The 13,162-nt window shown below is 39.8% G+C and overlaps 1 protein-coding gene across 14 annotated transcripts in view; it reads left to right on the forward strand.

Annotated features, from left to right (window-relative positions):
- The window catches only part of LOC134359288 (nuclear receptor subfamily 2 group C member 1-A-like), a 131,403-nt gene that overhangs the window by 7,666 nt on the left and 110,575 nt on the right, over positions 1-13,162 (forward strand). For 10 of the 14 annotated variants that reach the window (XM_063072276.1, XM_063072275.1, XM_063072277.1 and 7 more), the window contains exon 2: positions 7,285-7,446. The exons of the other annotated variants lie outside the window; for them this stretch is intronic. The gene's annotated coding sequence lies outside the window, so the exon portion shown is untranslated. The remainder of the gene's footprint in view (positions 1-7,284; positions 7,447-13,162) is intronic. 14 annotated transcript variants of the gene reach the window in all.

A 13,162-nucleotide genomic window follows, 5' to 3' on the forward strand; every position in this document is an offset into this window, starting at 1 on the left:
AGCTGAAGGCAGGTGATCATTGAGGAGATGTCCATGTTGTGTTTTAATGTTAATTATCTATTATTTATCTCTATTTATTTATTTAGTGATACTGTGTAGAATAGACCCTTCCAGCTCTTTGAGCCACGCCACCTCAACAACCCACAATCCCAATTAGCCCCAACCTAATTATGGAAATACTTACAATGTCTGTTTAACCAAACTGGAACTCCTTTGGAGTGAGAGAGGAAACAGGAGCACCTGGGGAAACCCACACATTCCACGGGAAGGACGTACAGAGACTCCTTGCAGAATGACGCCAAACTCAAGAATGCTATAAGCTATAATAGTGTCACGCTAACTGCTACGCTACAGTGGCACCCAATGTAGTTGGTAACACTTTCCATAACATCTGACCGATCTAGGGTACATCACCCTCTTGATCAGAACTCCACTGATCTCAACACTCACACATCTTTGAAACCTTGAAACATCTCATTACATTAGGGATCTTCCCACCCCACCCCCATAGCCTCTATCTCAACCTACAATCCACAGACAGCATTGACCTGCATTGTTTCTGCCTGCTTCTGTCCCACCAAACTTGTCTCCTTGTACCCTGACTCCATCCTATGTCTTCTTGTCCAATCCCTTCGCACCTGCATCTCAAATATATTGCATGCCCTGCACTATTTGGACAACATGCGACTTCCTTGGCTCTCCCACTGCAAACAGAGTGCATTTATTCCTGTGAACAAAACATACTTGATTGTTTATAAGGCATATCTTCAGCTGTGCACTTAACATTTTGAGTAAGATTACAGTTTTGTAAATAAAACTGAGCTCAGATGTTTAATTTAAGCATGTATTGAAGAGCTAGATCTGCACTTCCGTATTAATATAATATTTGGTGGTCACTTTCAAAAAATTGTCTTCTTTAGGACAGTTTCTTAAAAAGAAACAGGCTTTATCAAGAAAGTGAAAGAACGTGCTGATAAAAGCAGAGCACTTTTTTTCCTCTTTGAGGAGCCCCAAGATATTACAGAAAACTGCCACCTAGTGCCAGATTGTGAACTAGAATTTGTGGTCTGAGGTGAGCCACTTATCACTAACTTCAGAATAAAGATTAAAGCTTAACTGGTTGGATCCAGATTATTACTGGTTAAAATGGAGAGTCCGCTGCTGCTTTATGTCAAGGTCCTGGGCATCAGAATGGCTTTCTGTAAGAAATTGTGTTCTCATGACTTGACCAGTGGAGCAGAGCAAGCCCCAATCACAGAACTGACAATTAAAAATCTTGACGTATACCTAAACTGTGATCTGGCTAGTTCATTGTCACTACTGTCATCATGCATGCAATATCTAATCCTAACCTCAGAATGCTTCCATAGAAAATCAATGCCGATAAAAATATGTACTCGGTGATCCCACTACAATGAGATAACATTTTTATAAATCTTCAGTAGGGTGGATAGGGATCAATTTTCCACTTGTGAGCTCAGAAGTAAGAGGTGCAAAATGAAATTGGGAATTTTGAAGGAAATGCTGGGAATGTGAAGTTCGTCGACAGTGGATGGACTTGGGGACGGGGGACAGGGGGTTGGTGGTTGGAAAGAGGTCCATGTGTGAGTGTAGAGGAGTAGGTGACAAGCATTTGGTAGAAACACTGAATAGGCCTGTTGGCTGAATGTTCTTGATTCCATGTTGTAGACACATGGACTTACTGTGATCATTGCTTTTCACTGTAGATTAAATTTGATGCATTTTGCATCAGTTAATAAATTCATAACTTTCATTTAACTTAGTTTGAGAGTTTAGAACTCTTGTATTCAGGTTCATACATCTCACTTTCTAGTATCATGATCCTGTTTACTTCAGTTGGGTTGATAAAATCAAATTATGGATTATCCAAACAAAAGTTGGGTCTCCAGTAACTGGTGATTTAAAATTAATTCTGAATCTTTGAGTATTGGTTGAATTTAAATTTTTTTTCGTAAAGCATGGGATTCAACAGCATCACAAGCAATTGTCACTTCAGCGGCATCAATGGCATTGTCACTTCTGGGAGAGAGAGTTGAAGAATCAAGTCCAACTTGAGTGCGTAAACTAAACTGATAGCCAATTGTATTACTAAAGGGAAACTGCAGTGTCAGAATTGCTGCCAGGTTTTGTTGCCTCCACAAGCAAACATACAATATCCATGGTTATGGATAGGGGGAGGGCATGAATTCCCCATTATTTCAGACAGCTTTTATTGCTCAACCAATATTAGGGAAAATAAGACATCACTGCAGAAGGTCCTCAGTGAAGTGCCGTGGGTCCAACCAACTACTTTAGTGGCATTCTTCACATCGTGTCAAAAGTGGTAATATTCATTCATTGCACACAAGTACTTAACTGTTCAATTTGATAGCCTACGTCTTTAGCCCCAAGATTTTATATGACATTTAGAAGTAGGTTGATAAGTGGGAAGTAATGTCTGGCACACAAGGCCTACAAAATGAGTATCTCTAAGATTGTAACCATCTACTTTTAAGATTCTGTGTACTAGTTTCTCATTATCAACTTCCTCAGAGTCACTTCCAATTAGATGTTTAACTGGATCAGCCAAAAAATCGTTACAGCAGCAACTCTGAGACTGATGCTAGTAAAGCTATGTATTACTTGACACTCTTCCTACAAGGCACAAGTTGGTAATCTGATGGAAGAGTCTTTCTTTACTTGTTTTGAATGCAGCTGTAACAAAATTGAAAATTGGTAGTGTTAGGTTTGCTTTCTTTTCAAACGTCTTCTTAAATAGTTGGTCTTCCCCAGTGCATATTGGCTGTGTTATGTTTCATTCACAAGTTCCAGTGCAGTTCCTTTCCAAGGCAGCCATGCCTTCCAAGCTGAGAGCAGAAGGATCAGTAGTTCAAGATGTTATACCACCTTCTCAAGGTGTAATTAGGAGTAAATGTTGACTTTGCCAGCTCCTTTAAAGTAAATAAAAATGATTGGTTATTATCTCATTGATGCTTGTGTTATAACTGCTACCACACTTATGTACTTTATTGAGAAAATGGGTGATTCTGATGAATCAGACGAAGCAGTTTCCTTTGCCTAAAGGCTCTTCTGCTCAAAGGTTTTGTAGAGCTACTAAAGAGATGAGGTGTAGGAATATTGTTTATTTTTCAGTTCATCTTCCCCCATTCCATTCCTTACTCACTAGGCCATCCCTCTATCCTACTTATACAGATGCACAGAAATTGACAACATGCTTCTTTGAATCAGTCTATTTTTGCACATGTAGTACCCAATGCATTGGAGAAGTTCTTTCTTAACTACACAGCATGGAAGGATTCTCAAAGGTTTTTGTGATTTTTTTTTTTCTCTTTTTTTTCCCCAAGTCAAAAGTCAATCAATTTTTCCAAGTTAATTGTGATATTGATCTGGGTTATTCAATTTGTCTGTTAATGGCATCCTTTTTACCTTTTACAAAGTCCATTTTTTTTGTTTTGCAATGTTTTATTTTAAATGATGCTAACGAGGAACAAATAATAGTTAGTTATAACTAACTGTGAGGTGCACTCATACAAGACATAGAATTTCCACATATTTTCAAAGTTTGCTTTGATATTGTCAGTATCTAGAAACCTGGAAGTATTCCTTTTATTTTTGTTCTTAGTTCATGGTGAAGTTAGCACTTAAGAATTGTACAGTAGAATTATTAAATTGTCCAGGATTATTGGTGTATAATTGTGTACTTGGAAATGGATTGTTGAAGATGTTCATAGATTTTCTGTATTTTGAAAAGACAAGGCTCATTTTTTAAACTCCCATTGGAGCTGCGGAGCTGCTCCTATATTCTGCTGGTAAGAGATGGAAAATTTAATGATTTAATTTAGCAGCTCCCACCATTTTGCTTTTTACCTGAAGAAAAGTAGTTGGCCAAATATTCTTGTTTTTTTAAAAATGGGAGGCACTTGAATATAAACAGTTAATTTGTCTATACAGTATAGGTAGATGAAATGCTATGTAAGTACTGTTAAACTAATTGGCATATTACCGAAATGCAGTGGGCTTTGAATTGTTGGCGACAGGTTTGCATGTAATAAATATGAAACTATTGACAGAAATTTTTTTAAAAATTGAAAATGTGCGTTGACTTCATTCAAACTCAACAGTTTGTTTTAGAAAGTTGACTGGTTGATTTGGAATTTGTGAAAGAGCTTCAAGATAATAAAAAGTAAATCAAGTACACTGCTGTGTGTTGATGGGAGAACTGAAAAATGCAAGAAGCCAAAAGATGTAGATTCATGTTGACATTGTACTATAGACTTACCAAGAATAGAGATCTACCTCTCTTACATTCTGACACATTGCCTAATTCACCTTTTTTTAAATTTGGGTTCCCTTTTCAGTTATTTTGCACTGGCTATGCAAACACATTTTGTATTATTCTCCCTCCTGTAATTTCTTCTCTGCTGCATTAGGCCTGGACCCAGTCAGGGTGAAGACTGTTAACCTTAGGGCATCCTGTCACTCGATATTGTGTTTCCCTGTGTTCATGGTGTGATAGTGTCCTAACTATTACTACAGACAATGTAAAAATTTTGCTTTCTCAATTTCTCTTATGAATGGGAGGGGTTGTTATGTTGGCACCCAGTTTATATTGGCACAGCTGATCAGACAACCATCTACCCCGGGAACTAAGAAACTTCATGAGAATCATGTTGCCCATTAGACTGTTCATTGGTGCACCATGAGTTTCCAGAAACAGTAGGACAGAAAGATCATACTGTTTATTGATTACAGTTCTGCATTCAGCATCACAATCCCCTCAGTAATCACAAAGTTTCAAAACCTGGGCCTTTAAACCTCTCTCTGTAACTAGATTCTCTAGCTCCTTATTGGGAGACCAAGGTCAGTGCGGATTAGTAATGACACCTCCTTGCCAACAATGAGATTCAGATTTATTTATCACGTGTACTTTGAAACAAGCAGTAAAAGGTGTCGTTTGCCTTAACAGCCAACACACCCTGGCGCCAACATAATGTACCTATAATGTTCAGCAGAACAACACAAGTAACAACAACAGCAAAACAAACACCTTTCTAACCCTCCCATCCACCCACCCACCTACTCTCACACACAGACTGGCCTTCAACACTAGGACAGGCTGCCTCTGGGCCTCCAGTCCCTGACTCCCAGACAACAGTCCCCCACCCTCCAATCTCTGGCCCAGACTGGCAAATGTCAACCCTCGGTTTTCCAGACAAGCTGACCCAGGGGCTTTGACTTTTGGGCCTTTACCCCCTCTGTACTTGACAATTTCAGTCTTCCACCTTCAGTCTTCTACAGTGCCTTTAGAAAATATTCACCCTCCCCCCCTCCACCCTTGGAAGTTTATGTGTTTTATTGTTTTACAACATTAAATCACAGTGGATTTAATTTGGCTTTTTTGACACTTATCAACAGGGAAGACTCTTTCGTGTCAAAGCGAAAACAAATTGCAACAAATTGGTGTAAATTTATTGCACTTATTAAATGCAACATAATTGAGTGTGTAATTACTCACCCCCTTCAAGTCAGTATTTATAGATGCACCTTTGGCAGCAATTACAGCCTTGAGTCTGTGTAGATAGGTCTCTATCAGCTTTGCACATCTGGATTGCAATTTTTCCCCATTCTTCTTTACAACGCTGTAAAATTGCATGGACATTGTGAGTGAACAGCCCTTTTCAACTCCAGGCACAAATTCTCAATTGGATTGAGGTCTGGACTCTGACTTGGCCACTCCAGGGCATTAACATTGTTTTTAAGCCTTTCCTGTGTAGCTTTGACTTTATGCTTGGGGTCATTGTCTTGCTGGAAAACAAATTTTCTCCTAAGTCGCAGTTCTCTTGCAGACTGCATCAAGTTTTCCTCCAGAATTTCCCTGTATTTTACCCTCTACTTTCACAAGCCTTCCAGGGCCTGCAGTGAAGCATCCTCACAGCATGATGCAGCCACCACCATACTTCACGGTGGGGATGATATGTTTTTGATGATGAGCAATTTGGCTTATGGCAAACATAGCACTTAGTCTGATGGTCAAAAAGCTAAATTTTGGTTCCATCAAACTATAGAACCTTCTTCCAGCTGACTTCAAAGTCTCCGACATGCCTTCTGGCAAACTCTAGCTGAGATTTCATGAGTTTTTTCAACAGTAGCTTTCTCTTTGCCACTCTCCCATAAAGCTGCAACTGGTGAAGCACCCAGGCAACAATTGTTGTATGTGCAGTCTCTCCCATTTCAGCTACTGAAGCTTGTAACTCCTCCAGAGTTGTCATGGGTCTCTTGGTGGTCTCCTTCACTGGTTCCCCCTTCTTGCACAGTCACTCGGTTTTTGATGATGGTGTGCTCTGGGCAGATTTACAGCTATTCTATATTCCTTCCATTTCTTGATCATTGACTTAACTGTACTCTGATATTCAGTTTCTCTGTAGAGACACTTTGTAGCGATCTGTTTTCACTTTGACATGAAAGATTATTTTTCTGTTGATTGGTGTAAAAAAAAGCCAAATTAAATCCACTATGACTCAACATTGTAAAACAATAAAACATGAAAACTTCTGGGGGGGGGAATGGAGGAAGTGAATACTTTTTATAGGCACTGCACTGCACCTCCAGACTTGCTGAACTCTTGGACTTTGACCTTTTCCCTTCAGACTTTGTTGTTCCCAGGACTTACTGATCATGGGTTTGACCTTTGGGCCTTGACTTCCAGATTCGTGCAGGCCTCTAATCCTGGTGACCTGGTTTTATCACTGGTCCTCATGACTTTCACCTGTATAATCCTCTGACCTGGGACGTTATCTGTATGGGCCTCTGTTCCGGCAGTTGCCAACCTGAGGATCACTAGTCTTCTCAGTGCCTTCAGATCACCAACCTTAGACACAGAGTGCTCCAACCTGGATCATGAGCCCCTGACTCTTCATTTAAAACCCCTGACTTCTAACTCCCTTTTTCTTGTCCCCAAACCGTAACCTGACCCTTAATTCTGAGCCACAACATCAGCAGTCAATGACTCCTGTGACTCGATATTGTGTTTCCCTGTGTTCATGGTGTGATAGTGTCTTAACTATTACTACAAACAATGTAAAAACTTACCTTTCTCAATTTCTCTTATGAATGGGGGGGGGGAGGAGGGTTTGTTATGTTTGGACCCAGTTTATATTGGCACATAAATATGTGTGCTTAGCCCACTGTTATACTCTCTCTATGCTCATGACTATGTGCTGTGCACACCTTTACCACCAACAATACCACCTCTTTTGTTGATAGAATCTCAGATGGTAACAAGGAGGCATACAGAAGTGAGATAGATGGGCTGATTGAGTGTTGTCACAACAACAATATCACATTCAATGTCAACAAGACTGAGGAATTGATTGTGGACTTCAGGAAGAAGTTGGGAGAACGCACACCAGTCATCGAGTGGAAAGGGTGAGTAGCTTCAAGTTCCAGGGCATCAACATTTTGGGGTATCTGTCTTCGGCCCAACGTTTTGTTCCAATCACAAAGAAGACACCAGGAGCTGTACCTTATTAGGAGTTTGAGGACATTCGGTAGAGAGCGTTCTGACTGGTTGAATCACAGGTTGGTATGAAGCCTCCGATGCAAGAGGCTGCAGAGGATTGTAGACTCGGCCAGCTCCTTCACGGGCACAAACATAACCACCCCAGCATCAAGGGCATTTTCAAGAGGCAATATCTTAAGAAGGTGGCATCCTTCACCCTAGATATACCCTATTCTCGTCACTACCATCAGGAAGTACAGGAGCCTGGAGACTAAGACTCAACAATTCAGAAACAGCTTTTCCCCTTTGTCATCAGGTTTCTGAACGGTCCATGAACGCTACCCCTTTTTGTACTATTTATTTATTTTTGTCATTTATAGCAATTTTATGTCTTTATACTGTATTGCTCCTGCAAAGCAATAAATTTAATATTATTTAAGTCGGTGATTCTAATTCATTGGTAGCTTAGATTGGAAGTTCCTGGATAGGTACTGGTGTTGGGGCTCAAGGATTGCTCTGGTGTTTCCTCTTAAGGTAATGGATGGGCCTATCAGATGTCTCTTTATATTGTCCATTTCAGTTTGCTGGACATCGACTTCTAATTGTGAGGTCTATGGGGAAGCAATTTGGAATAGAGATATGTAATATTGGTTTCTTATAATGCTTGTTTGTGAAATTAAAACCTGTTGGGATTGTGATATTGTGGATATAAAATTAGCTAGAATGCATAAAGTAATGGTGAATATTTTTCATACAGGATGGAATTATAAAGTGGTGTTTCTGCAGGGCCAGTGTTAAAATCACTACTCTATTTTAATGTCCCAGTCTAGGTCATCATTTGTAAAGGCATGTTTTTGATTGTAGATGGCATAAAGCAATGAGTGTTAGCTATTTTGTTGTAGGGAAATAAGCAAACACACGACAAATTGAAAATGTAATATGAATGAAGTGTGACTTAATCCTTGCCAGTAGAGCAAGTATGGAGAGACAATGCAAAACAAAACAAATGGTTCAATGTTGAAGGACCAAGGAATAGTGAGACCTGGGGATGTATCCAAATCCTTGAAACTACTTGAATAAGTTTAGCAGGCTTTTTCAAACAAACATATGCAATTTTCAGCAAAAAAAACTACTGGGAGTGCTCATCGTCGGGCAGCATCTGTAGAGGGAATTGGACAGTAGACATTTTGGGTCAAGGGTTTTGATCTGGAGTGAAAGAATGGAGGGGAGATAAACTGTATAATAAGATGAGACCAAGAGCTGGCAAGTGATAGGTGGATTGGTAGATAGAGTCAGGTGCAGGAGGAAAGGACAGAGGCCAAGAGGTGATGTATGGAGGCAACAAAAGGCTGCAGATCTTGAATTCTGGTAGGAAAGGAAGGTGAAGCATGCAACCAAAGAGGTAAGTGGAATGGGCAGGTGGGACACTGGGGGAAGGGGAATCAGTGGGAGGATTGTGTGGGTGATGGGTGGACAAGATAGGTGGAGGGAGAGAGAAGAAACAAGATGGTGGAGGTCTGAGGGAGAGGGGTTAGGTTTGTATGTAGGAATAATCAGAAGGAGAATGAAATGCAGAGGGAGAGCTGGTTACCTGATTTCAGAATTGTGTTCATGTTGCATGGAAAACTGCCCAGGTGGAATATGAGTTGCTGTTCTAGTTTGTGTTTAGCTCTCCTGGCAGTGGAGGAGGAAAGAACAGTCGTCTAGGTGTGAGAATGGGAGGGGAAATACAAAGGTTGACAATGGGAGCTCCAGAGCGCAGGTGCTCAGCAAATCAGTCAGCCAGTCAGTAATTGGTCTCACCCATGCAGAGGAGGCTACATCATATGCAATTTTTACCATTACCAAAGGAAAAGTGTGTTTAAAGCATCAATGTTTTGCCAAACCATTATAAAACATTGAGCTGATAAATGTATTTGGTTTTGGGCATCTCCATTTTTGGAGAAGTGTTAGGCCTGAGAGTATCAGGGACAAAGAAACTTGGTAATGTGGTAAGAGCAGTTGTGTTGAGAGGGTATTAATAATTTTCAAGTAAAAATACAGGAATTTTAGGAGAAACAAAGCAAAACTGTTTACGATGAAAGAAGTGATGGTAACCAGAGATCTGAAATTACTGATGGGGAATAGTATCAAAGCCAATATGAGGAAAAGATTCTTTGCAAAATAAGTTTTAATGCAGAATGCACTAGCTGAATGGGTAATACAAGCAAATACCATAAAGAGACACCCAAAGCAAATAGTTGCTGGGAAAGGAGATCACTGAGAGCTGGAGTGATCAGCTGAGTATCCTCCTGTGCTACTTCATTCTGAAATACTCTTTGGGTATTTCCTGCTTGGGTAACTCAAATGCTCACTTTGAATTTTATTTTTGTTGAATTTGGTTCATATTTATGTTGCTCATTTCAAATTATTAGAGGCAATTTTACATGTCCCAGCAACTATAAATTATCAGTTAAGAACAGTTAAATACTTGATTAGAAGGTTAATTTTCCTGTTTTTTTTTTGAATTTGAATAGTTACTGTTATTGCAGCCTTTGACTTACTCAACAGTGCCTTAACTTAAGATCCAAAGTGGCTCAGGAGTATTTCACACTCCAGGCATATGGATATAAGATTGGCCAGACGGCTCCTGAGATGGCAGCACTGACGTACAAGAACTGATTGGGTCAAGTAGATCTGCAGTCATAGTCATTTAGAAGATTGAGTGTAGAACCTATTGAAACATACAAAATTAACCACATTGCTGAATATGTTTAAGCAGTAGATTTTTTTTTAGATACAGTGGCATCCATTGTATCGGGAAAGAATGGGATCATGGCATTGAAATGGAACATCAACTACAATTCTATTGAATGGTGTATTTTGCTTCAAGGGCTGAATAGATTCTGATTTTCTGTGTTTTTATGGATTATTTGCTGTCATCTGAATTTTCAATTTGCTGTTCAAATCCACTGAAGTTTGCTTGTTCGGTATTCCGTGTGGAGGAGGAAAAGATATAATGATTTGTATTAAAACCATAACCATTATTGAAATATTTTTAAAACTAGCTTACCTTTTTAATAACTGGCAAATATTGGTTTTGTGTTAAAATGCTATAATGTTGTAGCTTATTCCAGGTTAAAAGTGAGTCTCTTTTTCTTGCCTCTTTGCTTAATGCTTTGTGCTTTAATTTCAGTTAGCTACACCAGAAGAGGATGTTGAGAAAAGATAATGCCTCTAAATTGCAAATTTGAGAAGACAGAGGTGGTGAATGGGGAACGTAGTTGCTCGTGTTTTTTTTTAATAATATTAAGAGAATTGAGTAAAAAGGGGCAAAGAGTAAAGGTGACTGTTGAGAATAGCATTACAAGAGTGTCTAAAGAGAAAAAAATCCTCAACCTAATCCTAAACTTATTCTGACTTGCATTGTTTTGGTTATCTAATGGTCCACAGGGCATCTCTTTTTCAAAATATTTTTGTTTTAACGATATTCCATGGCCCCATATCTCTTAACCTCCAAAGCTACCTGTGAGGCTGCTACTTACTTTTTTAAGATTGGGTGTCACTGGGAAGACTGGCATCCTGCTTTAAGATGATGCTGCCAGATGTATGCAATAGCCTGCTGGTCACTCAAAAGGCTAGAAATTCAACATTACGAATAACACCTTTTTTGAAGTAAATTGTGGTAAGTTGACGATGAAGAGGCGAGTGAAGGTGAAAGGAATATGAGGGATAAGCCTTGCTGGTACATTGCAGAATCAACACAAATGGAGTGTGCCAATTGGTCAGAAGTCAAGGCAGAGGAGTTTCGATGCCCATACAACTGGCCCAGGTGCGAAGTTGGATCGCTCTTGACGCTGAACAGATTTGGAGATATTGAAAGTGGCTTTGGACTAGGCAGCGAAACCTGGGCCTGGAGTGAGTTGCTAGGCAACGTGGTCTAGGCTGGGATCCTTTCACTGAAGCAGTGCTTGGATCCTAGTGTGAGGTATGATGAACTGTTTGGACAATTTAAATGCTGGCTGAGATAGATAGGATCAGAGGTGTGAGCTGATTTCACTCACTGTCCTGCAATGTTCACTCCTCTCTCCACGTCACTAAGGCTATGAAGACTGCCCACAGCTGCTGTGCTCTGCGCCCGCTAATATGGACTGATACCGAGGCTTTGGGCCTACTTTAGGCTGCTCTGGTTTTCAGATCTAAGGACTCGTTTTGGTTCGGAATGTTCTTGCTCGCTTCTATAACAGCATTTGTGTTTTTTCTCCCCTTTTTTCTGCCAATCAGATGTTTGCCTTTATTTTCTTTTTTAATTGTGTTCATTCCGGTTTCTTGCTTTGTGGCTGCCTGTATGGAAACTAATTTCAAGGTTGTATGTATTCTTTGATAATAAATGTGCTTTAAACCTTTGATGTATTACCTACCCCTAGTTGGCATTGAGGGCATTAGGAATGATGTTGACCAGACAAATTTTGGGAAATGATTGGGTCAGGAGTTCAACCAGTAATTATGTTGAAGGGATGTTAATGCATTTCCTTATTAGAATGGTGTGTGACAGACCTCAAGAATTAGAATCACTTTTTTGCCAGTATGTGAAATATACTAGAATTGATAGTGGTTCCATGCCAAGCGTAAAACAGAATAATACCATAACAAAACAACACAATAGCAACCAACAATTTTAGCACAATAGTGCGAATAGCCATGAGCCATGCACATGCACAAATGTCAGTAATCAAACTTAAATAAAGTGAATATATGGATAGACCCACTTATCATAGAACAGGGAGAACAGGAAAGACAATTTATCGGATGTTGTGCAGGGACAGTTAAGGTATCACACATGAATGAGTTTTGTTGAGAAGCTGGATAGCTACAGGAAAGAAGTTTCGGAGTTGACGTGTAGTCCAGGTGGTGATGGACAGTTTGGTGAATAAGTGGCTACAAGTTTGATGATGTTCCCAAAGCAGGCTGTTGCAAATTCACAACCGCTGCCTGTGTAGCTCGTGTAAATTACTGCAGTTTTCAGGTGGTGTACTGATGGAATGAATGCTCAGGTATTCAAACACCCTCCTGAGCTGTCCTGTAAATATTGGAAAAGCTTCTTGTTTCAGGGGCTGAATACCAAGCCTCTGACCTGCTCTTAAAACCACAGCATTCTGACCTCATGGGTCTCCATTCACTTTAACTTCCTGCCTCTGCCTTATTTAAGACATCCTGAGAAGCGGTTCTTTCCACCTGCATGTGCTTGTATCCCCATATGTGATTTGGTTAAATCTCAATTAATAATACTCAAGTGATACACCATCAAACTTTGCCAAGCTAAGAGAGCTGTATAAATATTTATCAGGGTTGTCAATTAACCACAGTTAATATGCAATTAACACAACATGCTCAACTCAGTGTTTTTAGTACATGATAGTCATGTACTTTTGCTATGCAACGTGGCCTTTCCAAGAATCATCTAGAGTGTTGAGAATTTTAAGGCCCTGAACTTTGTTCTATAAACATAGGATTCTAAAACGGACCCCTTGTATATTAAAGATGAACTCTTGACCTCAGAATCTACCTCATCATGGTTCTTGCACCTTATTATCATCCTTTCTCGGAAGCTGCAACGTTATATTCTGTATTCTGTTATTGCTTCTTTCTCTTGTGTATTACCTC

Source organism: Mobula hypostoma, chromosome 20 (genome assembly GCF_963921235.1).
Source record: "Mobula hypostoma chromosome 20, sMobHyp1.1, whole genome shotgun sequence".
In the NCBI taxonomy this organism is placed as follows: domain Eukaryota; kingdom Metazoa; phylum Chordata; class Chondrichthyes; order Myliobatiformes; family Myliobatidae; genus Mobula; species Mobula hypostoma.